The 24,512-nt window shown below is 51.6% G+C and overlaps 31 non-coding genes across 31 annotated transcripts; all 31 read right to left on the bottom strand.

Moving 5' to 3' along the window:
- Positions 1–278: 278 nt before the first annotated feature.
- Positions 279–350, bottom strand: trnaq-uug (transfer RNA glutamine (anticodon UUG)). The gene has a single exon. It is a non-coding gene; the product is annotated as a tRNA-Gln (tRNA).
- Positions 351–612: 262 nt separating this feature from the next.
- On the bottom strand, positions 613–684 carry trnaq-cug (transfer RNA glutamine (anticodon CUG)). The gene has a single exon. It is a non-coding gene; the product is annotated as a tRNA-Gln (tRNA).
- A 1,198-nt stretch (positions 685–1,882) lies between these two features.
- On the bottom strand, positions 1,883–1,954 carry trnaq-uug (transfer RNA glutamine (anticodon UUG)). The gene has a single exon. It is a non-coding gene; the product is annotated as a tRNA-Gln (tRNA).
- Positions 1,955–2,216: 262 nt separating this feature from the next.
- Positions 2,217–2,288, bottom strand: trnaq-cug (transfer RNA glutamine (anticodon CUG)). Its single transcript has one exon. It is a non-coding gene; the product is annotated as a tRNA-Gln (tRNA).
- A 1,192-nt stretch (positions 2,289–3,480) lies between these two features.
- Positions 3,481–3,552, bottom strand: trnaq-uug (transfer RNA glutamine (anticodon UUG)). The gene has a single exon. It is a non-coding gene; the product is annotated as a tRNA-Gln (tRNA).
- Positions 3,553–3,814: 262 nt separating this feature from the next.
- On the bottom strand, positions 3,815–3,886 carry trnaq-cug (transfer RNA glutamine (anticodon CUG)). Its single transcript has one exon. It is a non-coding gene; the product is annotated as a tRNA-Gln (tRNA).
- A 1,192-nt stretch (positions 3,887–5,078) lies between these two features.
- Positions 5,079–5,150, bottom strand: trnaq-uug (transfer RNA glutamine (anticodon UUG)). Its single transcript has one exon. It is a non-coding gene; the product is annotated as a tRNA-Gln (tRNA).
- Positions 5,151–5,412: 262 nt separating this feature from the next.
- Positions 5,413–5,484, bottom strand: trnaq-cug (transfer RNA glutamine (anticodon CUG)). The gene has a single exon. It is a non-coding gene; the product is annotated as a tRNA-Gln (tRNA).
- A 1,192-nt stretch (positions 5,485–6,676) lies between these two features.
- trnaq-uug (transfer RNA glutamine (anticodon UUG)) lies at positions 6,677–6,748 on the bottom strand. Its single transcript has one exon. It is a non-coding gene; the product is annotated as a tRNA-Gln (tRNA).
- Positions 6,749–7,010: 262 nt separating this feature from the next.
- trnaq-cug (transfer RNA glutamine (anticodon CUG)) lies at positions 7,011–7,082 on the bottom strand. Its single transcript has one exon. It is a non-coding gene; the product is annotated as a tRNA-Gln (tRNA).
- A 1,198-nt stretch (positions 7,083–8,280) lies between these two features.
- Positions 8,281–8,352, bottom strand: trnaq-uug (transfer RNA glutamine (anticodon UUG)). Its single transcript has one exon. It is a non-coding gene; the product is annotated as a tRNA-Gln (tRNA).
- A 262-nt stretch (positions 8,353–8,614) lies between these two features.
- trnaq-cug (transfer RNA glutamine (anticodon CUG)) lies at positions 8,615–8,686 on the bottom strand. Its single transcript has one exon. It is a non-coding gene; the product is annotated as a tRNA-Gln (tRNA).
- A 1,198-nt stretch (positions 8,687–9,884) lies between these two features.
- On the bottom strand, positions 9,885–9,956 carry trnaq-uug (transfer RNA glutamine (anticodon UUG)). The gene has a single exon. It is a non-coding gene; the product is annotated as a tRNA-Gln (tRNA).
- A 262-nt stretch (positions 9,957–10,218) lies between these two features.
- Positions 10,219–10,290, bottom strand: trnaq-cug (transfer RNA glutamine (anticodon CUG)). Its single transcript has one exon. It is a non-coding gene; the product is annotated as a tRNA-Gln (tRNA).
- Positions 10,291–11,482: 1,192 nt separating this feature from the next.
- Positions 11,483–11,554, bottom strand: trnaq-uug (transfer RNA glutamine (anticodon UUG)). The gene has a single exon. It is a non-coding gene; the product is annotated as a tRNA-Gln (tRNA).
- Positions 11,555–11,816: 262 nt separating this feature from the next.
- Positions 11,817–11,888, bottom strand: trnaq-cug (transfer RNA glutamine (anticodon CUG)). The gene has a single exon. It is a non-coding gene; the product is annotated as a tRNA-Gln (tRNA).
- A 1,198-nt stretch (positions 11,889–13,086) lies between these two features.
- trnaq-uug (transfer RNA glutamine (anticodon UUG)) lies at positions 13,087–13,158 on the bottom strand. The gene has a single exon. It is a non-coding gene; the product is annotated as a tRNA-Gln (tRNA).
- Positions 13,159–13,420: 262 nt separating this feature from the next.
- On the bottom strand, positions 13,421–13,492 carry trnaq-cug (transfer RNA glutamine (anticodon CUG)). The gene has a single exon. It is a non-coding gene; the product is annotated as a tRNA-Gln (tRNA).
- Positions 13,493–14,690: 1,198 nt separating this feature from the next.
- Positions 14,691–14,762, bottom strand: trnaq-uug (transfer RNA glutamine (anticodon UUG)). The gene has a single exon. It is a non-coding gene; the product is annotated as a tRNA-Gln (tRNA).
- Positions 14,763–15,024: 262 nt separating this feature from the next.
- On the bottom strand, positions 15,025–15,096 carry trnaq-cug (transfer RNA glutamine (anticodon CUG)). The gene has a single exon. It is a non-coding gene; the product is annotated as a tRNA-Gln (tRNA).
- Positions 15,097–16,294: 1,198 nt separating this feature from the next.
- On the bottom strand, positions 16,295–16,366 carry trnaq-uug (transfer RNA glutamine (anticodon UUG)). The gene has a single exon. It is a non-coding gene; the product is annotated as a tRNA-Gln (tRNA).
- A 262-nt stretch (positions 16,367–16,628) lies between these two features.
- trnaq-cug (transfer RNA glutamine (anticodon CUG)) lies at positions 16,629–16,700 on the bottom strand. The gene has a single exon. It is a non-coding gene; the product is annotated as a tRNA-Gln (tRNA).
- Positions 16,701–17,898: 1,198 nt separating this feature from the next.
- On the bottom strand, positions 17,899–17,970 carry trnaq-uug (transfer RNA glutamine (anticodon UUG)). The gene has a single exon. It is a non-coding gene; the product is annotated as a tRNA-Gln (tRNA).
- A 262-nt stretch (positions 17,971–18,232) lies between these two features.
- trnaq-cug (transfer RNA glutamine (anticodon CUG)) lies at positions 18,233–18,304 on the bottom strand. The gene has a single exon. It is a non-coding gene; the product is annotated as a tRNA-Gln (tRNA).
- Positions 18,305–19,496: 1,192 nt separating this feature from the next.
- trnaq-uug (transfer RNA glutamine (anticodon UUG)) lies at positions 19,497–19,568 on the bottom strand. Its single transcript has one exon. It is a non-coding gene; the product is annotated as a tRNA-Gln (tRNA).
- Positions 19,569–19,830: 262 nt separating this feature from the next.
- trnaq-cug (transfer RNA glutamine (anticodon CUG)) lies at positions 19,831–19,902 on the bottom strand. The gene has a single exon. It is a non-coding gene; the product is annotated as a tRNA-Gln (tRNA).
- A 1,198-nt stretch (positions 19,903–21,100) lies between these two features.
- Positions 21,101–21,172, bottom strand: trnaq-uug (transfer RNA glutamine (anticodon UUG)). The gene has a single exon. It is a non-coding gene; the product is annotated as a tRNA-Gln (tRNA).
- Positions 21,173–21,434: 262 nt separating this feature from the next.
- trnaq-cug (transfer RNA glutamine (anticodon CUG)) lies at positions 21,435–21,506 on the bottom strand. The gene has a single exon. It is a non-coding gene; the product is annotated as a tRNA-Gln (tRNA).
- Positions 21,507–22,704: 1,198 nt separating this feature from the next.
- trnaq-uug (transfer RNA glutamine (anticodon UUG)) lies at positions 22,705–22,776 on the bottom strand. The gene has a single exon. It is a non-coding gene; the product is annotated as a tRNA-Gln (tRNA).
- Positions 22,777–23,038: 262 nt separating this feature from the next.
- Positions 23,039–23,110, bottom strand: trnaq-cug (transfer RNA glutamine (anticodon CUG)). The gene has a single exon. It is a non-coding gene; the product is annotated as a tRNA-Gln (tRNA).
- A 1,198-nt stretch (positions 23,111–24,308) lies between these two features.
- trnaq-uug (transfer RNA glutamine (anticodon UUG)) lies at positions 24,309–24,380 on the bottom strand. Its single transcript has one exon. It is a non-coding gene; the product is annotated as a tRNA-Gln (tRNA).
- Positions 24,381–24,512: the final 132 nt, after the last annotated feature.

Below are 24,512 nucleotides of genomic sequence, written 5' to 3'. Positions count from 1 at the left end.
GGAGCTCCAAAAACAACACCGCTTGACTGCAGCTTGTCTCTTAATGCTGTGTCCTTCGAAGAAAACACATCCGTGGTTCAGGAGAGAGCAAAAGCAGGCACCCAGTGACGAGCTTAAGACTCCACCTCGGGATTGGCATCATCCTGTGCCTCCCATTCTGGCAGAAATGTGATGAGATCTGACTCAAAGGTGCTAAAAGGGCGGCTCTTACAATTGGCCCGTAGGCAGATTTCACTCGCACGTCCCAAATTAAACAAGGGCCGGGACAAAGCAAGTCGAGGTTCCGCCGAGATTCGAACTCGGATCGCTGGATTCAAAGTCCAGAGTGCTAGCCATTACACCACGGAACCAGCAGTGCTGCGGCCTCAGGCAGCCTGAGCTTTCCTGCATTCACACTTGCAGCAACGCTCTCAGAATCTGGTCTCTTGATGCTGCGTCCTTGGCAGGGAATACTTGCGTGGTACAGGGCAGAGCAAAAGCAGCGCGTGCGCTTGACGCAGGAGCATCGCAAACACTGTGGCAAGGTGAAAACCAGCCCACTTCCATCATGGGTGTGGGAATTTGTGAAACCAACAGTTTTGTCGAAGACAATCGCTCTCGCTGCCAGAAAGAAGGCTCCACCGAGATTTGAACTCGGATCGCTGGATTCAGAGTCCAGAGTGCTCACCATTACACCATGGAACCTTGAGATAGCAGGGGCTGCCGAATCACTGCTCAAGGATGTTTGCCTCATTCGTCAAGCGGGTGAACAGCAACGACAAGGATCACAATGGCAACTGTGGATCTGCTGATCCAGCAGCTCGTGCACTCGGTCTTTCACAAGTGCAACCACGCTGTCTCGGCCTGCTGCCCTGTAAGGCCGGTCGCCCTCGCCTCCGAAATCCACTTTGCCGAAGTTTTCGGGCCGTGCCAGATATGCCAACCTGTCCACGAAACCTAGTTTCTCAGCGGGAGCAGGGTTGCTGTTGGCCATGAACAACTCTGAGCCGGGCTACTGCTCGCTAATCTCTCTCACTGGCAAACTTTCAAGCTGCTGGACAATCGCCTCGCCAGCATTTCACTTTGGCTTCAGCTTTCTCACCTCACAGTTAGCCTTCTGCTAAGTACAGCTGTAGGACAAGTCGCACATCTGCAGTACAGCTGCCTTTTCAAACAGCACCGCTGCTGTTTCTCTCCCTTACCGGCGGCCATCGCTGTGTCAGCGCTGCGATGAGCAATGCTTTTAAGCAAAGTGAGATCTCAGACGGATTGTGTTCAAGAGCACGTGTCCCTGGCTTTCCGGGAGTCTGTATTGTATGCAGTGTTTTTTATGTCGTCGGACTGTCTTGTATGTACAAATGTCATTGTTACCGTTTTGTAGTGATTGAAACTGGGATTTGAGGTTCCTGGTTTCCCTGAAAACTGGTTGAATGGTAGGGCTTGGGGCCTGGCTTTGCTGCTCCTCTCCCTGGTAAAATTGCTGTTTCTCTGTGTCCAGCTGTTACTGTGAATTGTTTGGCAAACTGTGAATTGTTTAATCAAATGAAAGAAAAGAGCACCTGTCCAGCATGCGCCTCATTTCAATTCCTGTCACCTTTTCACCAGCTGCCTGTGGAACACAGAGAGGAGCTCCAAAAACAACACCGCTTGACTGCAGCTTGTCTCTTAATGCTGTGTCCTTCGAAGAAAACACATCCGTGGTTCAGGAGAGAGCAAAAGCAGGCACCCAGTGACGAGCTTAAGACTCCACCTCGGGATTGGCATCATCCTGTGCCTCCCATTCTGGCAGAAATGTGATGAGATCTGACTCAAAGGTGCTAAAAGGGCGGCTCTTACAATTGGCCCGTAGGCAGATTTCACTCGCACGTCCCAAATTAAACAAGGGCCGGGACAAAGCAAGTCGAGGTTCCGCCGAGATTCGAACTCGGATCGCTGGATTCAAAGTCCAGAGTGCTAGCCATTACACCACGGAACCAGCAGTGCTGCGGCCTCAGGCAGCCTGAGCTTTCCTGCATTCACACTTGCAGCAACGCTCTCAGAATCTGGTCTCTTGATGCTGCGTCCTTGGCAGGGAATACTTGCGTGGTACAGGGCAGAGCAAAAGCAGCGCGTGCGCTTGACGCAGGAGCATCGCAAACACTGTGGCAAGGTGAAAACCAGCCCACTTCCATCATGGGTGTGGGAATTTGTGAAACCAACAGTTTTGTCGAAGACAATCGCTCTCGCTGCCAGAAAGAAGGCTCCACCGAGATTTGAACTCGGATCGCTGGATTCAGAGTCCAGAGTGCTCACCATTACACCATGGAACCTTGAGATAGCAGGGGCTGCCGAATCACTGCTCAAGGATGTTTGCCTCATTCGTCAAGCGGGTGAACAGCAACGACAAGGATCACAATGGCAACTGTGGATCTGCTGATCCAGCAGCTCGTGCACTCGGTCTTTCACAAGTGCAACCACGCTGTCTCGGCCTGCTGCCCTGTAAGGCCGGTCGCCCTCGCCTCCGAAATCCACTTTGCCGAAGTTTTCGGGCCGTGCCAGATATGCCAACCTGTCCACGAAACCTAGTTTCTCAGCGGGAGCAGGGTTGGCCATGAACAACTCTGAGCCGGGCTACTGCTCGCTAATCTCTCTCACTGGCAAACTTTCAAGCTGCTGGACAATCGCCTCGCCAGCATTTCACTTTGGCTTCAGCTTTCTCACCTCACAGTTAGCCTTCTGCTAAGTACAGCTGTAGGACAAGTCGCACATCTGCAGTACAGCTGCCTTTTCAAACAGCACCGCTGCTGTTTCTCTCCCTTACCGGCGGCCATCGCTGTGTCAGCGCTGCGATGAGCAATGCTTTTAAGCAAAGTGAGATCTCAGACGGATTGTGTTCAAGAGCACGTGTCCCTGGCTTTCCGGGAGTCTGTATTGTATGCAGTGTTTTTTATGTCGTCGGACTGTCTTGTATGTACAAATGTCATTGTTACCGTTTTGTAGTGATTGAAACTGGGATTTGAGGTTCCTGGTTTCCCTGAAAACTGGTTGAATGGTAGGGCTTGGGGCCTGGCTTTGCTGCTCCTCTCCCTGGTAAAATTGCTGTTTCTCTGTGTCCAGCTGTTACTGTGAATTGTTTGGCAAACTGTGAATTGTTTAATCAAATTAAAGAAAAGAGCACCTGTCCAGCATGCGCCTCATTTCAATTCCTGTCACCTTTTCACCAGCTGCCTGTGGAACACAGAGAGGAGCTCCAAAAACAACACCGCTTGACTGCAGCTTGTCTCTTAATGCTGTGTCCTTCGAAGAAAACACATCCGTGGTTCAGGAGAGAGCAAAAGCAGGCACCCAGTGACGAGCTTAAGACTCCACCTCGGGATTGGCATCATCCTGTGCCTCCCATTCTGGCAGAAATGTGATGAGATCTGACTCAAAGGTGCTAAAAGGGCGGCTCTTACAATTGGCCCGTAGGCAGATTTCACTCGCACGTCCCAAATTAAACAAGGGCCGGGACAAAGCAAGTCGAGGTTCCGCCGAGATTCGAACTCGGATCGCTGGATTCAAAGTCCAGAGTGCTAGCCATTACACCACGGAACCAGCAGTGCTGCGGCCTCAGGCAGCCTGAGCTTTCCTGCATTCACACTTGCAGCAACGCTCTCAGAATCTGGTCTCTTGATGCTGCGTCCTTGGCAGGGAATACTTGCGTGGTACAGGGCAGAGCAAAAGCAGCGCGTGCGCTTGACGCAGGAGCATCGCAAACACTGTGGCAAGGTGAAAACCAGCCCACTTCCATCATGGGTGTGGGAATTTGTGAAACCAACAGTTTTGTCGAAGACAATCGCTCTCGCTGCCAGAAAGAAGGCTCCACCGAGATTTGAACTCGGATCGCTGGATTCAGAGTCCAGAGTGCTCACCATTACACCATGGAACCTTGAGATAGCAGGGGCTGCCGAATCACTGCTCAAGGATGTTTGCCTCATTCGTCAAGCGGGTGAACAGCAACGACAAGGATCACAATGGCAACTGTGGATCTGCTGATCCAGCAGCTCGTGCACTCGGTCTTTCACAAGTGCAACCACGCTGTCTCGGCCTGCTGCCCTGTAAGGCCGGTCGCCCTCGCCTCCGAAATCCACTTTGCCGAAGTTTTCGGGCCGTGCCAGATATGCCAACCTGTCCACGAAACCTAGTTTCTCAGCGGGAGCAGGGTTGGCCATGAACAACTCTGAGCCGGGCTACTGCTCGCTAATCTCTCTCACTGGCAAACTTTCAAGCTGCTGGACAATCGCCTCGCCAGCATTTCACTTTGGCTTCAGCTTTCTCACCTCACAGTTAGCCTTCTGCTAAGTACAGCTGTAGGACAAGTGGCACATCTGCAGTACAGCTGCCTTTTCAAACAGCACCGCTGCTGTTTCTCTCCCTTACCGGCGGCCATCGCTGTGTCAGCGCTGCGATGAGCAATGCTTTTAAGCAAAGTGAGATCTCAGACGGATTGTGTTCAAGAGCACGTGTCCCTGGCTTTCCGGGAGTCTGTATTGTATGCAGTGTTTTTTATGTCGTCGGACTGTCTTGTATGTACAAATGTCATTGTTACCGTTTTGTAGTGATTGAAACTGGGATTTGAGGTTCCTGGTTTCCCTGAAAACTGGTTGAATGGTAGGGCTTGGGGCCTGGCTTTGCTGCTCCTCTCCCTGGTAAAATTGCTGTTTCTCTGTGTCCAGCTGTTACTGTGAATTGTTTGGCAAACTGTGAATTGTTTAATCAAATTAAAGAAAAGAGCACCTGTCCAGCATGCGCCTCATTTCAATTCCTGTCACCTTTTCACCAGCTGCCTGTGGAACACAGAGAGGAGCTCCAAAAACAACACCGCTTGACTGCAGCTTGTCTCTTAATGCTGTGTCCTTCGAAGAAAACACATCCGTGGTTCAGGAGAGAGCAAAAGCAGGCACCCAGTGACGAGCTTAAGACTCCACCTCGGGATTGGCATCATCCTGTGCCTCCCATTCTGGCAGAAATGTGATGAGATCTGACTCAAAGGTGCTAAAAGGGCGGCTCTTACAATTGGCCCGTAGGCAGATTTCACTCGCACGTCCCAAATTAAACAAGGGCCGGGACAAAGCAAGTCGAGGTTCCGCCGAGATTCGAACTCGGATCGCTGGATTCAAAGTCCAGAGTGCTAGCCATTACACCACGGAACCAGCAGTGCTGCGGCCTCAGGCAGCCTGAGCTTTCCTGCATTCACACTTGCAGCAACGCTCTCAGAATCTGGTCTCTTGATGCTGCGTCCTTGGCAGGGAATACTTGCGTGGTACAGGGCAGAGCAAAAGCAGCGCGTGCGCTTGACGCAGGAGCATCGCAAACACTGTGGCAAGGTGAAAACCAGCCCACTTCCATCATGGGTGTGGGAATTTGTGAAACCAACAGTTTTGTCGAAGACAATCGCTCTCGCTGCCAGAAAGAAGGCTCCACCGAGATTTGAACTCGGATCGCTGGATTCAGAGTCCAGAGAGCTCACCATTACACCATGGAACCTTGAGATAGCAGGGGCTGCCGAATCACTGCTCAAGGATGTTTGCCTCATTCGTCAAGCGGGTGAACAGCAACGACAAGGATCACAATGGCAACTGTGGATCTGCTGATCCAGCAGCTCGTGCACTCGGTCTTTCACAAGTGCAACCACGCTGTCTCGGCCTGCTGCCCTGTAAGGCCGGTCGCCCTCGCCTCCGAAATCCACTTTGCCGAAGTTTTCGGGCCGTGCCAGATATGCCAACCTGTCCACGAAACCTAGTTTCTCAGCGGGAGCAGGGTTGGCCATGAACAACTCTGAGCCGGGCTACTGCTCGCTAATCTCTCTCACTGGCAAACTTTCAAGCTGCTGGACAATCGCCTCGCCAGCATTTCACTTTGGCTTCAGCTTTCTCACCTCACAGTTAGCCTTCTGCTAAGTACAGCTGTAGGACAAGTGGCACATCTGCAGTACAGCTGCCTTTTCAAACAGCACCGCTGCTGTTTCTCTCCCTTACCGGCGGCCATCGCTGTGTCAGCGCTGCGATGAGCAATGCTTTTAAGCAAAGTGAGATCTCAGACGGATTGTGTTCAAGAGCACGTGTCCCTGGCTTTCCGGGACTCTGTATTGTATGCAGTGTTTTTTATGTCGTCGGACTGTCTTGTATGTACAAATGTCATTGTTACCGTTTTGTAGTGATTGAAACTGGGATTTGAGGTTCCTGGTTTCCCTGAAAACTGGTTGAATGGTAGGGCTTGGGGCCTGGCTTTGCTGCTCCTCTCCCTGGTAAAATTGCTGTTTCTCTGTGTCCAGCTGTTACTGTGAATTGTTTGGCAAACTGTGAATTGTTTAATCAAATGAAAGAAAAGAGCACCTGTCCAGCATGCGCCTCATTTCAATTCCTGTCACCTTTTCACCAGCTGCCTGTGGAACACAGAGAGGAGCTCCAAAAACAACACCGCTTGACTGCAGCTTGTCTCTTAATGCTGTGTCCTTCGAAGAAAACACATCCGTGGTTCAGGAGAGAGCAAAAGCAGGCACCCAGTGACGAGCTTAAGACTCCACCTCGGGATTGGCATCATCCTGTGCCTCCCATTCTGGCAGAAATGTGATGAGATCTGACTCAAAGGTGCTAAAAGGGCGGCTCTTACAATTGGCCCGTAGGCAGATTTCACTCGCACGTCCCAAATTAAACAAGGGCCGGGACAAAGCAAGTCGAGGTTCCGCCGAGATTCGAACTCGGATCGCTGGATTCAAAGTCCAGAGTGCTAGCCATTACACCACGGAACCAGCAGTGCTGCGGCCTCAGGCAGCCTGAGCTTTCCTGCATTCACACTTGCAGCAACGCTCTCAGAATCTGGTCTCTTGATGCTGCGTCCTTGGCAGGGAATACTTGCGTGGTACAGGGCAGAGCAAAAGCAGCGCGTGCGCTTGACGCAGGAGCATCGCAAACACTGTGGCAAGGTGAAAACCAGCCCACTTCCATCATGGGTGTGGGAATTTGTGAAACCAACAGTTTTGTCGAAGACAATCGCTCTCGCTGCCAGAAAGAAGGCTCCACCGAGATTTGAACTCGGATCGCTGGATTCAGAGTCCAGAGTGCTCACCATTACACCATGGAACCTTGAGATAGCAGGGGCTGCCGAATCACTGCTCAAGGATGTTTGCCTCATTCGTCAAGCGGGTGAACAGCAACGACAAGGATCACAATGGCAACTGTGGATCTGCTGATCCAGCAGCTCGTGCACTCGGTCTTTCACAAGTGCAACCACGCTGTCTCGGCCTGCTGCCCTGTAAGGCCGGTCGCCCTCGCCTCCGAAATCCACTTTGCCGAAGTTTTCGGGCCGTGCCAGATATGCCAACCTGTCCACGAAACCTAGTTTCTCAGCGGGAGCAGGGTTGCTGTTGGCCATGAACAACTCTGAGCCGGGCTACTGCTCGCTAATCTCTCTCACTGGCAAACTTTCAAGCTGCTGGACAATCGCCTCGCCAGCATTTCACTTTGGCTTCAGCTTTCTCACCTCACAGTTAGCCTTCTGCTAAGTACAGCTGTAGGACAAGTCGCACATCTGCAGTACAGCTGCCTTTTCAAACAGCACCGCTGCTGTTTCTCTCCCTTACCGGCGGCCATCGCTGTGTCAGCGCTGCGATGAGCAATGCTTTTAAGCAAAGTGAGATCTCAGACGGATTGTGTTCAAGAGCACGTGTCCCTGGCTTTCCGGGAGTCTGTATTGTATGCAGTGTTTTTTATGTCGTCGGACTGTCTTGTATGTACAAATGTCATTGTTACCGTTTTGTAGTGATTGAAACTGGGATTTGAGGTTCCTGGTTTCCCTGAAAACTGGTTGAATGGTAGGGCTTGGGGCCTGGCTTTGCTGCTCCTCTCCCTGGTAAAATTGCTGTTTCTCTGTGTCCAGCTGTTACTGTGAATTGTTTGGCAAACTGTGAATTGTTTAATCAAATTAAAGAAAAGAGCACCTGTCCAGCATGCGCCTCATTTCAATTCCTGTCACCTTTTCACCAGCTGCCTGTGGAACACAGAGAGGAGCTCCAAAAACAACACCGCTTGACTGCAGCTTGTCTCTTAATGCTGTGTCCTTCGAAGAAAACACATCCGTGGTTCAGGAGAGAGCAAAAGCAGGCACCCAGTGACGAGCTTAAGACTCCACCTCGGGATTGGCATCATCCTGTGCCTCCCATTCTGGCAGAAATGTGATGAGATCTGACTCAAAGGTGCTAAAAGGGCGGCTCTTACAATTGGCCCGTAGGCAGATTTCACTCGCACGTCCCAAATTAAACAAGGGCCGGGACAAAGCAAGTCGAGGTTCCGCCGAGATTCGAACTCGGATCGCTGGATTCAAAGTCCAGAGTGCTAGCCATTACACCACGGAACCAGCAGTGCTGCGGCCTCAGGCAGCCTGAGCTTTCCTGCATTCACACTTGCAGCAACGCTCTCAGAATCTGGTCTCTTGATGCTGCGTCCTTGGCAGGGAATACTTGCGTGGTACAGGGCAGAGCAAAAGCAGCGCGTGCGCTTGACGCAGGAGCATCGCAAACACTGTGGCAAGGTGAAAACCAGCCCACTTCCATCATGGGTGTGGGAATTTGTGAAACCAACAGTTTTGTCGAAGACAATCGCTCTCGCTGCCAGAAAGAAGGCTCCACCGAGATTTGAACTCGGATCGCTGGATTCAGAGTCCAGAGTGCTCACCATTACACCATGGAACCTTGAGATAGCAGGGGCTGCCGAATCACTGCTCAAGGATGTTTGCCTCATTCGTCAAGCGGGTGAACAGCAACGACAAGGATCACAATGGCAACTGTGGATCTGCTGATCCAGCAGCTCGTGCACTCGGTCTTTCACAAGTGCAACCACGCTGTCTCGGCCTGCTGCCCTGTAAGGCCGGTCGCCCTCGCCTCCGAAATCCACTTTGCCGAAGTTTTCGGGCCGTGCCAGATATGCCAACCTGTCCACGAAACCTAGTTTCTCAGCGGGAGCAGGGTTGCTGTTGGCCATGAACAACTCTGAGCCGGGCTACTGCTCGCTAATCTCTCTCACTGGCAAACTTTCAAGCTGCTGGACAATCGCCTCGCCAGCATTTCACTTTGGCTTCAGCTTTCTCACCTCACAGTTAGCCTTCTGCTAAGTACAGCTGTAGGACAAGTCGCACATCTGCAGTACAGCTGCCTTTTCAAACAGCACCGCTGCTGTTTCTCTCCCTTACCGGCGGCCATCGCTGTGTCAGCGCTGCGATGAGCAATGCTTTTAAGCAAAGTGAGATCTCAGACGGATTGTGTTCAAGAGCACGTGTCCCTGGCTTTCCGGGAGTCTGTATTGTATGCAGTGTTTTTTATGTCGTCGGACTGTCTTGTATGTACAAATGTCATTGTTACCGTTTTGTAGTGATTGAAACTGGGATTTGAGGTTCCTGGTTTCCCTGAAAACTGGTTGAATGGTAGGGCTTGGGGCCTGGCTTTGCTGCTCCTCTCCCTGGTAAAATTGCTGTTTCTCTGTGTCCAGCTGTTACTGTGAATTGTTTGGCAAACTGTGAATTGTTTAATCAAATGAAAGAAAAGAGCACCTGTCCAGCATGCGCCTCATTTCAATTCCTGTCACCTTTTCACCAGCTGCCTGTGGAACACAGAGAGGAGCTCCAAAAACAACACCGCTTGACTGCAGCTTGTCTCTTAATGCTGTGTCCTTCGAAGAAAACACATCCGTGGTTCAGGAGAGAGCAAAAGCAGGCACCCAGTGACGAGCTTAAGACTCCACCTCGGGATTGGCATCATCCTGTGCCTCCCATTCTGGCAGAAATGTGATGAGATCTGACTCAAAGGTGCTAAAAGGGCGGCTCTTACAATTGGCCCGTAGGCAGATTTCACTCGCACGTCCCAAATTAAACAAGGGCCGGGACAAAGCAAGTCGAGGTTCCGCCGAGATTCGAACTCGGATCGCTGGATTCAAAGTCCAGAGTGCTAGCCATTACACCACGGAACCAGCAGTGCTGCGGCCTCAGGCAGCCTGAGCTTTCCTGCATTCACACTTGCAGCAACGCTCTCAGAATCTGGTCTCTTGATGCTGCGTCCTTGGCAGGGAATACTTGCGTGGTACAGGGCAGAGCAAAAGCAGCGCGTGCGCTTGACGCAGGAGCATCGCAAACACTGTGGCAAGGTGAAAACCAGCCCACTTCCATCATGGGTGTGGGAATTTGTGAAACCAACAGTTTTGTCGAAGACAATCGCTCTCGCTGCCAGAAAGAAGGCTCCACCGAGATTTGAACTCGGATCGCTGGATTCAGAGTCCAGAGAGCTCACCATTACACCATGGAACCTTGAGATAGCAGGGGCTGCCGAATCACTGCTCAAGGATGTTTGCCTCATTCGTCAAGCGGGTGAACAGCAACGACAAGGATCACAATGGCAACTGTGGATCTGCTGATCCAGCAGCTCGTGCACTCGGTCTTTCACAAGTGCAACCACGCTGTCTCGGCCTGCTGCCCTGTAAGGCCGGTCGCCCTCGCCTCCGAAATCCACTTTGCCGAAGTTTTCGGGCCGTGCCAGATATGCCAACCTGTCCACGAAACCTAGTTTCTCAGCGGGAGCAGGGTTGGCCATGAACAACTCTGAGCCGGGCTACTGCTCGCTAATCTCTCTCACTGGCAAACTTTCAAGCTGCTGGACAATCGCCTCGCCAGCATTTCACTTTGGCTTCAGCTTTCTCACCTCACAGTTAGCCTTCTGCTAAGTACAGCTGTAGGACAAGTCGCACATCTGCAGTACAGCTGCCTTTTCAAACAGCACCGCTGCTGTTTCTCTCCCTTACCGGCGGCCATCGCTGTGTCAGCGCTGCGATGAGCAATGCTTTTAAGCAAAGTGAGATCTCAGACGGATTGTGTTCAAGAGCACGTGTCCCTGGCTTTCCGGGAGTCTGTATTGTATGCAGTGTTTTTTATGTCGTCGGACTGTCTTGTATGTACAAATGTCATTGTTACCGTTTTGTAGTGATTGAAACTGGGATTTGAGGTTCCTGGTTTCCCTGAAAACTGGTTGAATGGTAGGGCTTGGGGCCTGGCTTTGCTGCTCCTCTCCCTGGTAAAATTGCTGTTTCTCTGTGTCCAGCTGTTACTGTGAATTGTTTGGCAAACTGTGAATTGTTTAATCAAATGAAAGAAAAGAGCACCTGTCCAGCATGCGCCTCATTTCAATTCCTGTCACCTTTTCACCAGCTGCCTGTGGAACACAGAGAGGAGCTCCAAAAACAACACCGCTTGACTGCAGCTTGTCTCTTAATGCTGTGTCCTTCGAAGAAAACACATCCGTGGTTCAGGAGAGAGCAAAAGCAGGCACCCAGTGACGAGCTTAAGACTCCACCTCGGGATTGGCATCATCCTGTGCCTCCCATTCTGGCAGAAATGTGATGAGATCTGACTCAAAGGTGCTAAAAGGGCGGCTCTTACAATTGGCCCGTAGGCAGATTTCACTCGCACGTCCCAAATTAAACAAGGGCCGGGACAAAGCAAGTCGAGGTTCCGCCGAGATTCGAACTCGGATCGCTGGATTCAAAGTCCAGAGTGCTAGCCATTACACCACGGAACCAGCAGTGCTGCGGCCTCAGGCAGCCTGAGCTTTCCTGCATTCACACTTGCAGCAACGCTCTCAGAATCTGGTCTCTTGATGCTGCGTCCTTGGCAGGGAATACTTGCGTGGTACAGGGCAGAGCAAAAGCAGCGCGTGCGCTTGACGCAGGAGCATCGCAAACACTGTGGCAAGGTGAAAACCAGCCCACTTCCATCATGGGTGTGGGAATTTGTGAAACCAACAGTTTTGTCGAAGACAATCGCTCTCGCTGCCAGAAAGAAGGCTCCACCGAGATTTGAACTCGGATCGCTGGATTCAGAGTCCAGAGTGCTCACCATTACACCATGGAACCTTGAGATAGCAGGGGCTGCCGAATCACTGCTCAAGGATGTTTGCCTCATTCGTCAAGCGGGTGAACAGCAACGACAAGGATCACAATGGCAACTGTGGATCTGCTGATCCAGCAGCTCGTGCACTCGGTCTTTCACAAGTGCAACCACGCTGTCTCGGCCTGCTGCCCTGTAAGGCCGGTCGCCCTCGCCTCCGAAATCCACTTTGCCGAAGTTTTCGGGCCGTGCCAGATATGCCAACCTGTCCACGAAACCTAGTTTCTCAGCGGGAGCAGGGTTGCTGTTGGCCATGAACAACTCTGAGCCGGGCTACTGCTCGCTAATCTCTCTCACTGGCAAACTTTCAAGCTGCTGGACAATCGCCTCGCCAGCATTTCACTTTGGCTTCAGCTTTCTCACCTCACAGTTAGCCTTCTGCTAAGTACAGCTGTAGGACAAGTCGCACATCTGCAGTACAGCTGCCTTTTCAAACAGCACCGCTGCTGTTTCTCTCCCTTACCGGCGGCCATCGCTGTGTCAGCGCTGCGATGAGCAATGCTTTTAAGCAAAGTGAGATCTCAGACGGATTGTGTTCAAGAGCACGTGTCCCTGGCTTTCCGGGAGTCTGTATTGTATGCAGTGTTTTTTATGTCGTCGGACTGTCTTGTATGTACAAATGTCATTGTTACCGTTTTGTAGTGATTGAAACTGGGATTTGAGGTTCCTGGTTTCCCTGAAAACTGGTTGAATGGTAGGGCTTGGGGCCTGGCTTTGCTGCTCCTCTCCCTGGTAAAATTGCTGTTTCTCTGTGTCCAGCTGTTACTGTGAATTGTTTGGCAAACTGTGAATTGTTTAATCAAATGAAAGAAAAGAGCACCTGTCCAGCATGCGCCTCATTTCAATTCCTGTCACCTTTTCACCAGCTGCCTGTGGAACACAGAGAGGAGCTCCAAAAACAACACCGCTTGACTGCAGCTTGTCTCTTAATGCTGTGTCCTTCGAAGAAAACACATCCGTGGTTCAGGAGAGAGCAAAAGCAGGCACCCAGTGACGAGCTTAAGACTCCACCTCGGGATTGGCATCATCCTGTGCCTCCCATTCTGGCAGAAATGTGATGAGATCTGACTCAAAGGTGCTAAAAGGGCGGCTCTTACAATTGGCCCGTAGGCAGATTTCACTCGCACGTCCCAAATTAAACAAGGGCCGGGACAAAGCAAGTCGAGGTTCCGCCGAGATTCGAACTCGGATCGCTGGATTCAAAGTCCAGAGTGCTAGCCATTACACCACGGAACCAGCAGTGCTGCGGCCTCAGGCAGCCTGAGCTTTCCTGCATTCACACTTGCAGCAACGCTCTCAGAATCTGGTCTCTTGATGCTGCGTCCTTGGCAGGGAATACTTGCGTGGTACAGGGCAGAGCAAAAGCAGCGCGTGCGCTTGACGCAGGAGCATCGCAAACACTGTGGCAAGGTGAAAACCAGCCCACTTCCATCATGGGTGTGGGAATTTGTGAAACCAACAGTTTTGTCGAAGACAATCGCTCTCGCTGCCAGAAAGAAGGCTCCACCGAGATTTGAACTCGGATCGCTGGATTCAGAGTCCAGAGTGCTCACCATTACACCATGGAACCTTGAGATAGCAGGGGCTGCCGAATCACTGCTCAAGGATGTTTGCCTCATTCGTCAAGCGGGTGAACAGCAACGACAAGGATCACAATGGCAACTGTGGATCTGCTGATCCAGCAGCTCGTGCACTCGGTCTTTCACAAGTGCAACCACGCTGTCTCGGCCTGCTGCCCTGTAAGGCCGGTCGCCCTCGCCTCCGAAATCCACTTTGCCGAAGTTTTCGGGCCGTGCCAGATATGCCAACCTGTCCACGAAACCTAGTTTCTCAGCGGGAGCAGGGTTGCTGTTGGCCATGAACAACTCTGAGCCGGGCTACTGCTCGCTAATCTCTCTCACTGGCAAACTTTCAAGCTGCTGGACAATCGCCTCGCCAGCATTTCACTTTGGCTTCAGCTTTCTCACCTCACAGTTAGCCTTCTGCTAAGTACAGCTGTAGGACAAGTCGCACATCTGCAGTACAGCTGCCTTTTCAAACAGCACCGCTGCTGTTTCTCTCCCTTACCGGCGGCCATCGCTGTGTCAGCGCTGCGATGAGCAATGCTTTTAAGCAAAGTGAGATCTCAGACGGATTGTGTTCAAGAGCACGTGTCCCTGGCTTTCCGGGAGTCTGTATTGTATGCAGTGTTTTTTATGTCGTCGGACTGTCTTGTATGTACAAATGTCATTGTTACCGTTTTGTAGTGATTGAAACTGGGATTTGAGGTTCCTGGTTTCCCTGAAAACTGGTTGAATGGTAGGGCTTGGGGCCTGGCTTTGCTGCTCCTCTCCCTGGTAAAATTGCTGTTTCTCTGTGTCCAGCTGTTACTGTGAATTGTTTGGCAAACTGTGAATTGTTTAATCAAATGAAAGAAAAGAGCACCTGTCCAGCATGCGCCTCATTTCAATTCCTGTCACCTTTTCACCAGCTGCCTGTGGAACACAGAGAGGAGCTCCAAAAACAACACCGCTTGACTGCAGCTTGTCTCTTAATGCTGTGTCCTTCGAAGAAAACACATCCGTGGTTCAGGAGAGAGCAAAAGCAGGCACCCAGTGACGAGCTTAAGACTCCACCTCGGGATTGGCATCATCCTGTGCCTCCCATTCTGGCAGAAATGTGATGAGATCTGACTCAAAGGTGCTAAAAGGGCGGCTCTTACAATTGGCCCGTAGGCAGATTTCACTCGCACGTCCCAAATTAAACAAGGGCCGGGACAAAGCAAGTCGAGGTTCCGCCGAGATTCGAACTCGGATCGCTGGATTCAAAGTCCAGAGTGCTAGCCATTACACCACGGAACCAGCAGTGCTGCGGCCTCAGGCAGCCTGAGCTTTCCTGCATTCACACTTGCAGCAACGCTCTCAGAATCTGGTCTCTTGATGCTGCGTCCTTGGCAGGGAATACTTGCGTGGTACAGGGCAGAGCAAAAGCAGCGCGTGCGCTTGACGCAGGAGCATCGCAAACACTGTGGCAAGGTGAAAACCAGCCCACTTCCATCATGGGTGTGGGAATTTGTGAAACCAACAGTTTTGTCGAAGACAATCGCTCTCGCTGCCAGAAAGAAGGCTCCACCGAGATTTGAACTCGGATCGCTGGATTCAGAGTCCAGAGTGCTCACCATTACACCATGGAACCTTGAGATAGCAGGGGCTGCCGAATCACTGCTCAAGGATGTTTGCCTCATTCGTCAAGCGGGTGAACAGCAACGACAAGGATCACAATGGCAACTGTGGATCTGCTGATCCAGCAGCTCGTGCACTCGGTCTTTCACAAGTGCAACCACGCTGTCTCGGCCTGCTGCCCTGTAAGGCCGGTCGCCCTCGCCTCCGAAATCCACTTTGCCGAAGTTTTCGGGCCGTGCCAGATATGCCAACCTGTCCACGAAACCTAGTTTCTCAGCGGGAGCAGGGTTGCTGTTGGCCATGAACAACTCTGAGCCGGGCTACTGCTCGCTAATCTCTCTCACTGGCAAACTTTCAAGCTGCTGGACAATCGCCTCGCCAGCATTTCACTTTGGCTTCAGCTTTCTCACCTCACAGTTAGCCTTCTGCTAAGTACAGCTGTAGGACAAGTCGCACATCTGCAGTACAGCTGCCTTTTCAAACAGCACCGCTGCTGTTTCTCTCCCTTACCGGCGGCCATCGCTGTGTCAGCGCTGCGATGAGCAATGCTTTTAAGCAAAGTGAGATCTCAGACGGATTGTGTTCAAGAGCACGTGTCCCTGGCTTTCCGGGAGTCTGTATTGTATGCAGTGTTTTTTATGTCGTCGGACTGTCTTGTATGTACAAATGTCATTGTTACCGTTTTGTAGTGATTGAAACTGGGATTTGAGGTTCCTGGTTTCCCTGAAAACTGGTTGAATGGTAGGGCTTGGGGCCTGGCTTTGCTGCTCCTCTCCCTGGTAAAATTGCTGTTTCTCTGTGTCCAGCTGTTACTGTGAATTGTTTGGCAAACTGTGAATTGTTTAATCAAATGAAAGAAAAGAGCACCTGTCCAGCATGCGCCTCATTTCAATTCCTGTCACCTTTTCACCAGCTGCCTGTGGAACACAGAGAGGAGCTCCAAAAACAACACCGCTTGACTGCAGCTTGTCTCTTAATGCTGTGTCCTTCGAAGAAAACACATCCGTGGTTCAGGAGAGAGCAAAAGCAGGCACCCAGTGACGAGCTTAAGACTCCACCTCGGGATTGGCATCATCCTGTGCCTCCCATTCTGGCAGAAATGTGATGAGATCTGACTCAAAGGTGCTAAAAGGGCGGCTCTTACAATTGGCCCGTAGGCAGATTTCACTCGCACGTCCCAAATTAAACAAGGGCCGGGACAAAGCAAGTCGAGGTTCCGCCGAGATTCGAACTCGGATCGCTGGATTCAAAGTCCAGAGTGCTAGCCATTACACCACGGAACCAGCAGTGCTGCGGCCTCAGGCAGCCTGAGCTTTCCTGCATTCACACTTGCAGCAACGCTCTCAGAATCTGGTCTCTTGATGCTGCGTCCTTGGCAGGGAATACTTGCGTGGTACAGGGCAGAGCAAAAGCAGCGCGTGCGCTTGACGCAGGAGCATCGCAAACACTGTGGCAAGGTGAAAACCAGCCCACTTCCATCATGGGTGTGGGAATTTGTGAAACCAACAGTTTTGTCGAAGACAATCGCTCTCGCTGCCAGAAAGAAGGCTCCACCGAGATTTGAACTCGGATCGCTGGATTCAGAGTCCAGAGTGCTCACCATTACACCATGGAACCTTGAGATAGCAGGGGCTGCCGAATCACTGCTCAAGGATGTTTGCCTCATTCGTCAAGCGGGTGAACAGCAACGACAAGGATCACAATGGCAACTGTGGATCTGCTGATCCAGCAGCTCGTGCACTCGGTCTTTCACAAGTGCAACCACGCTGTCTCGGCCTGCTGCCCTGTAAGGCCGGTCGCCCTCGCCTCCGAAATCCACTTTGCCGAAGTTTTCGGGCCGTGCCAGATATGCCAACCTGTCCACGAAACCTAGTTTCTCAGCGGGAGCAGGGTTGCTGTTGGCCATGAACAACTCTGAGCCGGGCTACTGCTCGCTAATCTCTCTCACTGGCAAACTTTCAAGCTGCTGGACAATCGCCTCGCCAGCATTTCACTTTGGCTTCAGCTTTCTCACCTCACAGTTAGCCTTCTGCTAAGTACAGCTGTAGGACAAGTCGCACATCTGCAGTACAGCTGCCTTTTCAAACAGCACCGCTGCTGTTTCTCTCCCTTACCGGCGGCCATCGCTGTGTCAGCGCTGCGATGAGCAATGCTTTTAAGCAAAGTGAGATCTCAGACGGATTGTGTTCAAGAGCACGTGTCCCTGGCTTTCCGGGAGTCTGTATTGTATGCAGTGTTTTTTATGTCGTCGGACTGTCTTGTATGTACAAATGTCATTGTTACCGTTTTGTAGTGATTGAAACTGGGATTTGAGGTTCCTGGTTTCCCTGAAAACTGGTTGAATGGTAGGGCTTGGGGCCTGGCTTTGCTGCTCCTCTCCCTGGTAAAATTGCTGTTTCTCTGTGTCCAGCTGTTACTGTGAATTGTTTGGCAAACTGTGAATTGTTTAATCAAATGAAAGAAAAGAGCACCTGTCCAGCATGCGCCTCATTTCAATTCCTGTCACCTTTTCACCAGCTGCCTGTGGAACACAGAGAGGAGCTCCAAAAACAACACCGCTTGACTGCAGCTTGTCTCTTAATGCTGTGTCCTTCGAAGAAAACACATCCGTGGTTCAGGAGAGAGCAAAAGCAGGCACCCAGTGACGAGCTTAAGACTCCACCTCGGGATTGGCATCATCCTGTGCCTCCCATTCTGGCAGAAATGTGATGAGATCTGACTCAAAGGTGCTAAAAGGGCGGCTCTTACAATTGGCCCGTAGGCAGATTTCACTCGCACGTCCCAAATTAAACAAGGGCCGGGACAAAGCAAGTCGAGGTTCCGCCGAGATTCGAACTCGGATCGCTGGATTCAAAGTCCAGAGTGCTAGCCATTACACCACGGAACCAGCAGTGCTGCGGCCTCAGGCAGCCTGAGCTTTCCTGCATTCACACTTGCAGCAACGCTCTCAGAATCTGGTCTCTTGATGCTGCGTCCTTGGCAGGGAATACTTGCGTGGTACAGGGCAGAGCAAAAGCAGCGCGTGCGCTTGACGCAGGAGCATCGCAAACACTGTGGCAAGGTGAAAACCAGCCCACTTCCATCATGGGTGTGGGAATTTGTGAAACCAACAGTTTTGTCGAAGACAATCGCTCTCGCTGCCAGAAAGAAGGCTCCACCGAGATTTGAACTCGGATCGCTGGATTCAGAGTCCAGAGTGCTCACCATTACACCATGGAACCTTGAGATAGCAGGGGCTGCCGAATCACTGCTCAAGGATGTTTGCCTCATTCGTCAAGCGGGTGAACAGCAACGACAAGGATCACAATGGCAACTGTGGATCTGCTGATCCAGCAGCTCGTGCACTCGGTCTTTCACAAGTGCAACCACGCTGTCTCGGCCTGCTGCCCTGTAAGGCCGGTCGCCCTCGCCTCCGAAATCCACTTTGCCGAAGTTTTCGGGCCGTGCCAGATATGCCAACCTGTCCACGAAACCTAGTTTCTCAGCGGGAGCAGGGTTGGCCATGAACAACTCTGAGCCGGGCTACTGCTCGCTAATCTCTCTCACTGGCAAACTTTCAAGCTGCTGGACAATCGCCTCGCCAGCATTTCACTTTGGCTTCAGCTTTCTCACCTCACAGTTAGCCTTCTGCTAAGTACAGCTGTAGGACAAGTCGCACATCTGCAGTACAGCTGCCTTTTCAAACAGCACCGCTGCTGTTTCTCTCCCTTACCGGCGGCCATCGCTGTGTCAGCGCTGCGATGAGCAATGCTTTTAAGCAAAGTGAGATCTCAGACGGATTGTGTTCAAGAGCACGTGTCCCTGGCTTTCCGGGAGTCTGTATTGTATGCAGTGTTTTTTATGTCGTCGGACTGTCTTGTATGTACAAATGTCATTGTTACCGTTTTGTAGTGATTGAAACTGGGATTTGAGGTTCCTGGTTTCCCTGAAAACTGGTTGAATGGTAGGGCTTGGGGCCTGGCTTTGCTGCTCCTCTCCCTGGTAAAATTGCTGTTTCTCTGTGTCCAGCTGTTACTGTGAATTGTTTGGCAAACTGTGAATTGTTTAATCAAATGAAAGAAAAGAGCACCTGTCCAGCATGCGCCTCATTTCAATTCCTGTCACCTTTTCACCAGCTGCCTGTGGAACACAGAGAGGAGCTCCAAAAACAACACCGCTTGACTGCAGCTTGTCTCTTAATGCTGTGTCCTTCGAAGAAAACACATCCGTGGTTCAGGAGAGAGCAAAAGCAGGCACCCAGTGACGAGCTTAAGACTCCACCTCGGGATTGGCATCATCCTGTGCCTCCCATTCTGGCAGAAATGTGATGAGATCTGACTCAAAGGTGCTAAAAGGGCGGCTCTTACAATTGGCCCGTAGGCAGATTTCACTCGCACGTCCCAAATTAAACAAGGGCCGGGACAAAGCAAGTCGAGGTTCCGCCGAGATTCGAACTCGGATCGCTGGATTCAAAGTCCAGAGTGCTAGCCATTACACCACGGAACCAGCAGTGCTGCGGCCTCAGGCAGCCTGAGCTTTCCTGCATTCACACTTGCAGCAACGCTCTCAGAATCTGGTCTCTTGATGCTGCGTCCTTGGCAGGGAATACTTGCGTGGTACAGGGCAGAGCAAAAGCAGCGCGTGCGCTTGACGCAGGAGCATCGCAAACACTGTGGCAAGGTGAAAACCAGCCCACTTCCATCATGGGTGTGGGAATTTGTGAAACCAACAGTTTTGTCGAAGACAATCGCTCTCGCTGCCAGAAAGAAGGCTCCACCGAGATTTGAACTCGGATCGCTGGATTCAGAGTCCAGAGTGCTCACCATTACACCATGGAACCTTGAGATAGCAGGGGCTGCCGAATCACTGCTCAAGGATGTTTGCCTCATTCGTCAAGCGGGTGAACAGCAACGACAAGGATCACAATGGCAACTGTGGATCTGCTGATCCAGCAGCTCGTGCACTCGGTCTTTCACAAGTGCAACCACGCTGTCTCGGCCTGCTGCCCTGTAAGGCCGGTCGCCCTCGCCTCCGAAATCCACTTTGCCGAAGTTTTCGGGCCGTGCCAGATATGCCAACCTGTCCACGAAACCTAGTTTCTCAGCGGGAGCAGGGTTGCTGTTGGCCATGAACAACTCTGAGCCGGGCTACTGCTCGCTAATCTCTCTCACTGGCAAACTTTCAAGCTGCTGGACAATCGCCTCGCCAGCATTTCACTTTGGCTTCAGCTTTCTCACCTCACAGTTAGCCTTCTGCTAAGTACAGCTGTAGGACAAGTCGCACATCTGCAGTACAGCTGCCTTTTCAAACAGCACCGCTGCTGTTTCTCTCCCTTACCGGCGGCCATCGCTGTGTCAGCGCTGCGATGAGCAATGCTTTTAAGCAAAGTGAGATCTCAGACGGATTGTGTTCAAGAGCACGTGTCCCTGGCTTTCCGGGAGTCTGTATTGTATGCAGTGTTTTTTATGTCGTCGGACTGTCTTGTATGTACAAATGTCATTGTTACCGTTTTGTAGTGATTGAAACTGGGATTTGAGGTTCCTGGTTTCCCTGAAAACTGGTTGAATGGTAGGGCTTGGGGCCTGGCTTTGCTGCTCCTCTCCCTGGTAAAATTGCTGTTTCTCTGTGTCCAGCTGTTACTGTGAATTGTTTGGCAAACTGTGAATTGTTTAATCAAATGAAAGAAAAGAGCACCTGTCCAGCATGCGCCTCATTTCAATTCCTGTCACCTTTTCACCAGCTGCCTGTGGAACACAGAGAGGAGCTCCAAAAACAACACCGCTTGACTGCAGCTTGTCTCTTAATGCTGTGTCCTTCGAAGAAAACACATCCGTGGTTCAGGAGAGAGCAAAAGCAGGCACCCAGTGACGAGCTTAAGACTCCACCTCGGGATTGGCATCATCCTGTGCCTCCCATTCTGGCAGAAATGTGATGAGATCTGACTCAAAGGTGCTAAAAGGGCGGCTCTTACAATTGGCCCGTAGGCAGATTTCACTCGCACGTCCCAAATTAAACAAGGGCCGGGACAAAGCAAGTCGAGGTTCCGCCGAGATTCGAACTCGGATCGCTGGATTCAAAGTCCAGAGTGCTAGCCATTACACCACGGAACCAGCAGTGCTGCGGCCTCAGGCAGCCTGAGCTTTCCTGCATTCACACTTGCAGCAACGCTCTCAGAATCTGGTCTCTTGATGCTGCGTCCTTGGCAGGGAATACTTGCGTGGTACAGGGCAGAGCAAAAGCAGATCGTGTGCTTGACGCAGGAGCATCGCAAACACTGTGGCAAGGTGAAAACCAGCCCACTTCCATCATGGGTGTGGGAATTTGTGAAACCAACAGTTTTGTCGAAGACAATCGCTCTCGCTGCCAGAAAGAAGGCTCCACCGAGATTTGAACTCGGATCGCTGGATTCAGAGTCCAGAGTGCTCACCATTACACCATGGAACCTTGAGATAGCAGGGGCTGCCGAATCACTGCTCAAGGATGTTTGCCTCATTCGTCAAGCGGGTGAACAGCAACGACAAGGATCACAATGGCAACTGTGGATCTGCTGATCCAGCAGCTCGTGCACTCGGTCTTTCACAAGTGCAACCACGCTGTCTCGGCCTGCTGCCCTGTAAGGCCGGTCGCCCTCGCCTCCGAAATCCACTTTGCCGAAGTTTTCGGGCCGTGCCAGATATGCCAACCTGTCCACGAAACCTAGTTTCTCAGCGGGAGCAGGGTTGCTGTTGGCCATGAACAACTCTGAGCCGGGCTACTGCTCGCTAATCTCTCTCACTGGCAAACTTTCAAGCTGCTGGACAATCGCCTCGCCAGCATTTCACTTTGGCTTCAGCTTTCTCACCTCACAGTTAGCCTTCTGCTAAGTACAGCTGTAGGACAAGTCGCACATCTGCAGTACAGCTGCCTTTTCAAACAGCACCGCTGCTGTTTCTCTCCCTTACCGGCGGCCATCGCTGTGTCAGCGCTGCGATGAGCAATGCTTTTAAGCAAAGTGAGATCTCAGACGGATTGTGTTCAAGAGCACGTGTCCCTGGCTTTCCGGGAGTCTGTATTGTATGCAGTGTTTTTTATGTCGTCGGACTGTCTTGTATGTACAAATGTCATTGTTACCGTTTTGTAGTGATTGAAACTGGGATTTGAGGTTCCTGGTTTCCCTGAAAACTGGTTGAATGGTAGGGCTTGGGGCCTGGCTTTGCTGCTCCTCTCCCTGGTAAAATTGCTGTTTCTCTGTGTCCAGCTGTTACTGTGAATTGTTTGGCAAACTGTGAATTGTTTAATCAAATGAAAGAAAAGAGCACCTGTCCAGCATGCGCCTCATTTCAATTCCTGTCACCTTTTCACCAGCTGCCTGTGGAACACAGAGAGGAGCTCCAAAAACAACACCGCTTGACTGCAGCTTGTCTCTTAATGCTGTGTCCTTCGAAGAAAACACATCCGTGGTTCAGGAGAGAGCAAAAGCAGGCACCCAGTGACGAGCTTAAGACTCCACCTCGGGATTGGCATCATCCTGTGCCTCCCATTCTGGCAGAAATGTGATGAGATCTGACTCAAAGGTGCTAAAAGGGCGGCTCTTACAATTGGCCCGTAGGCAGATTTCACTCGCACGTCCCAAATTAAACAAGGGCCGGGACAAAGCAAGTCGAGGTTCCGCCGAGATTCGAACTCGGATCGCTGGATTCAAAGTCCAGAGTGCTAGCCATTACACCACGGAACCAGCAGTGCTGCGGCCTCAGGCAGCCTGAGCTTTCCTGCATTCACACTTGCAGCAACGCTCTCAGAATCTGGTCTCTTGATGCTGCGTCCTTGGCAGGGAATACTTGCGTGGTACAGGGCAGAGCAAAAGCAGCGCGTGCGCTTGACGCAGGAGCATCGCAAACACTGTGGCAAGGTGAAAACCAGCCCACTTCCATCATGGGTGTGGGAATTTGTGAAACCAACAGTTTTGTCGAAGACAATCGCTCTCGCTGCCAGAAAGAAGGCTCCACCGAGATTTGAACTCGGATCGCTGGATTCAGAGTCCAGAGTGCTCACCATTACACCATGGAACCTTGAGATAGCAGGGGCTGCCGAATCACTGCTCAAGGATGTTTGCCTCATTCGTCAAGCGGGTGAACAGCAACGACAAGGATCACAATGGCAACTGTGGATCTGCTGATCCAGCAGCTCGTGCACTCGGTCTTTCACAAGTGCAACCACGCTGTCTCGGCCTGCTGCCCTGTAAGGCCGGTCGCCCTCGCCTCCGAAATCCACTTTGCCGAAGTTTTCGGGCCGTGCCAGATATGCCAACCTGTCCACGAAACCTAGTTTCTCAGCGGGAGCAGGGTTGCTGTTGGCCATGAACAACTCTGAGCCGGGCTACTGCTCGCTAATCTCTCTCACTGGCAAACTTTCAAGCTGCTGGACAATCGCCTCGCCAGCATTTCACTTTGGCTTCAGCTTTCTCACCTCACAGTTAGCCTTCTGCTAAGTACAGCTGTAGGACAAGTCGCACATCTGCAGTACAGCTGCCTTTTCAAACAGCACCGCTGCTGTTTCTCTCCCTTACCGGCGGCCATCGCTGTGTCAGCGCTGCGATGAGCAATGCTTTTAAGCAAAGTGAGATCTCAGACGGATTGTGTTCAAGAGCACGTGTCCCTGGCTTTCCGGGAGTCTGTATTGTATGCAGTGTTTTTTATGTCGTCGGACTGTCTTGTATGTACAAATGTCATTGTTACCGTTTTGTAGTGATTGAAACTGGGATTTGAGGTTCCTGGTTTCCCTGAAAACTGGTTGAATGGTAGGGCTTGGGGCCTGGCTTTGCTGCTCCTCTCCCTGGTAAAATTGCTGTTTCTCTGTGTCCAGCTGTTACTGTGAATTGTTTGGCAAACTGTGAATTGTTTAATCAAATGAAAGAAAAGAGCACCTGTCCAGCATGCGCCTCATTTCAATTCCTGTCACCTTTTCACCAGCTGCCTGTGGAACACAGAGAGGAGCTCCAAAAACAACACCGCTTGACTGCAGCTTGTCTCTTAATGCTGTGTCCTTCGAAGAAAACACATCCGTGGTTCAGGAGAGAGCAAAAGCAGGCACCCAGTGACGAGCTTAAGACTCCACCTCGGGATTGGCATCATCCTGTGCCTCCCATTCTGGCAGAAATGTGATGAGATCTGACTCAAAGGTGCTAAAAGGGCGGCTCTTACAATTGGCCCGTAGGCAGATTTCACTCGCACGTCCCAAATTAAACAAGGGCCGGGACAAAGCAAGTCGAGGTTCCGCCGAGATTCGAACTCAGATCGCTGGATTCAAAGTCCAGAGTGCTAGCCATTACACCACGGAACCAGCAGTGCTGCGGCCTCAGGCAGCCTGAGCTTTCCTGCATTCACACTTGCAGCAACGCTCTCAGAATCTGGTCTCTTGATGCTGCGTCCTTGGCAGGGAATACTTGCGTGGTACAGGGCAGAGCAAAAGCAG

This window comes from Chiloscyllium plagiosum, unplaced genomic scaffold, assembly GCF_037043375.1.
Source record: "Chiloscyllium plagiosum isolate Xiang-an unplaced genomic scaffold, Cpla_swu_hap1 HiC_scaffold_44, whole genome shotgun sequence".
NCBI classification, from domain to species: domain Eukaryota; kingdom Metazoa; phylum Chordata; class Chondrichthyes; order Orectolobiformes; family Hemiscylliidae; genus Chiloscyllium; species Chiloscyllium plagiosum.
This window is presented reverse-complemented; position numbering and strand designations above follow the sequence as displayed.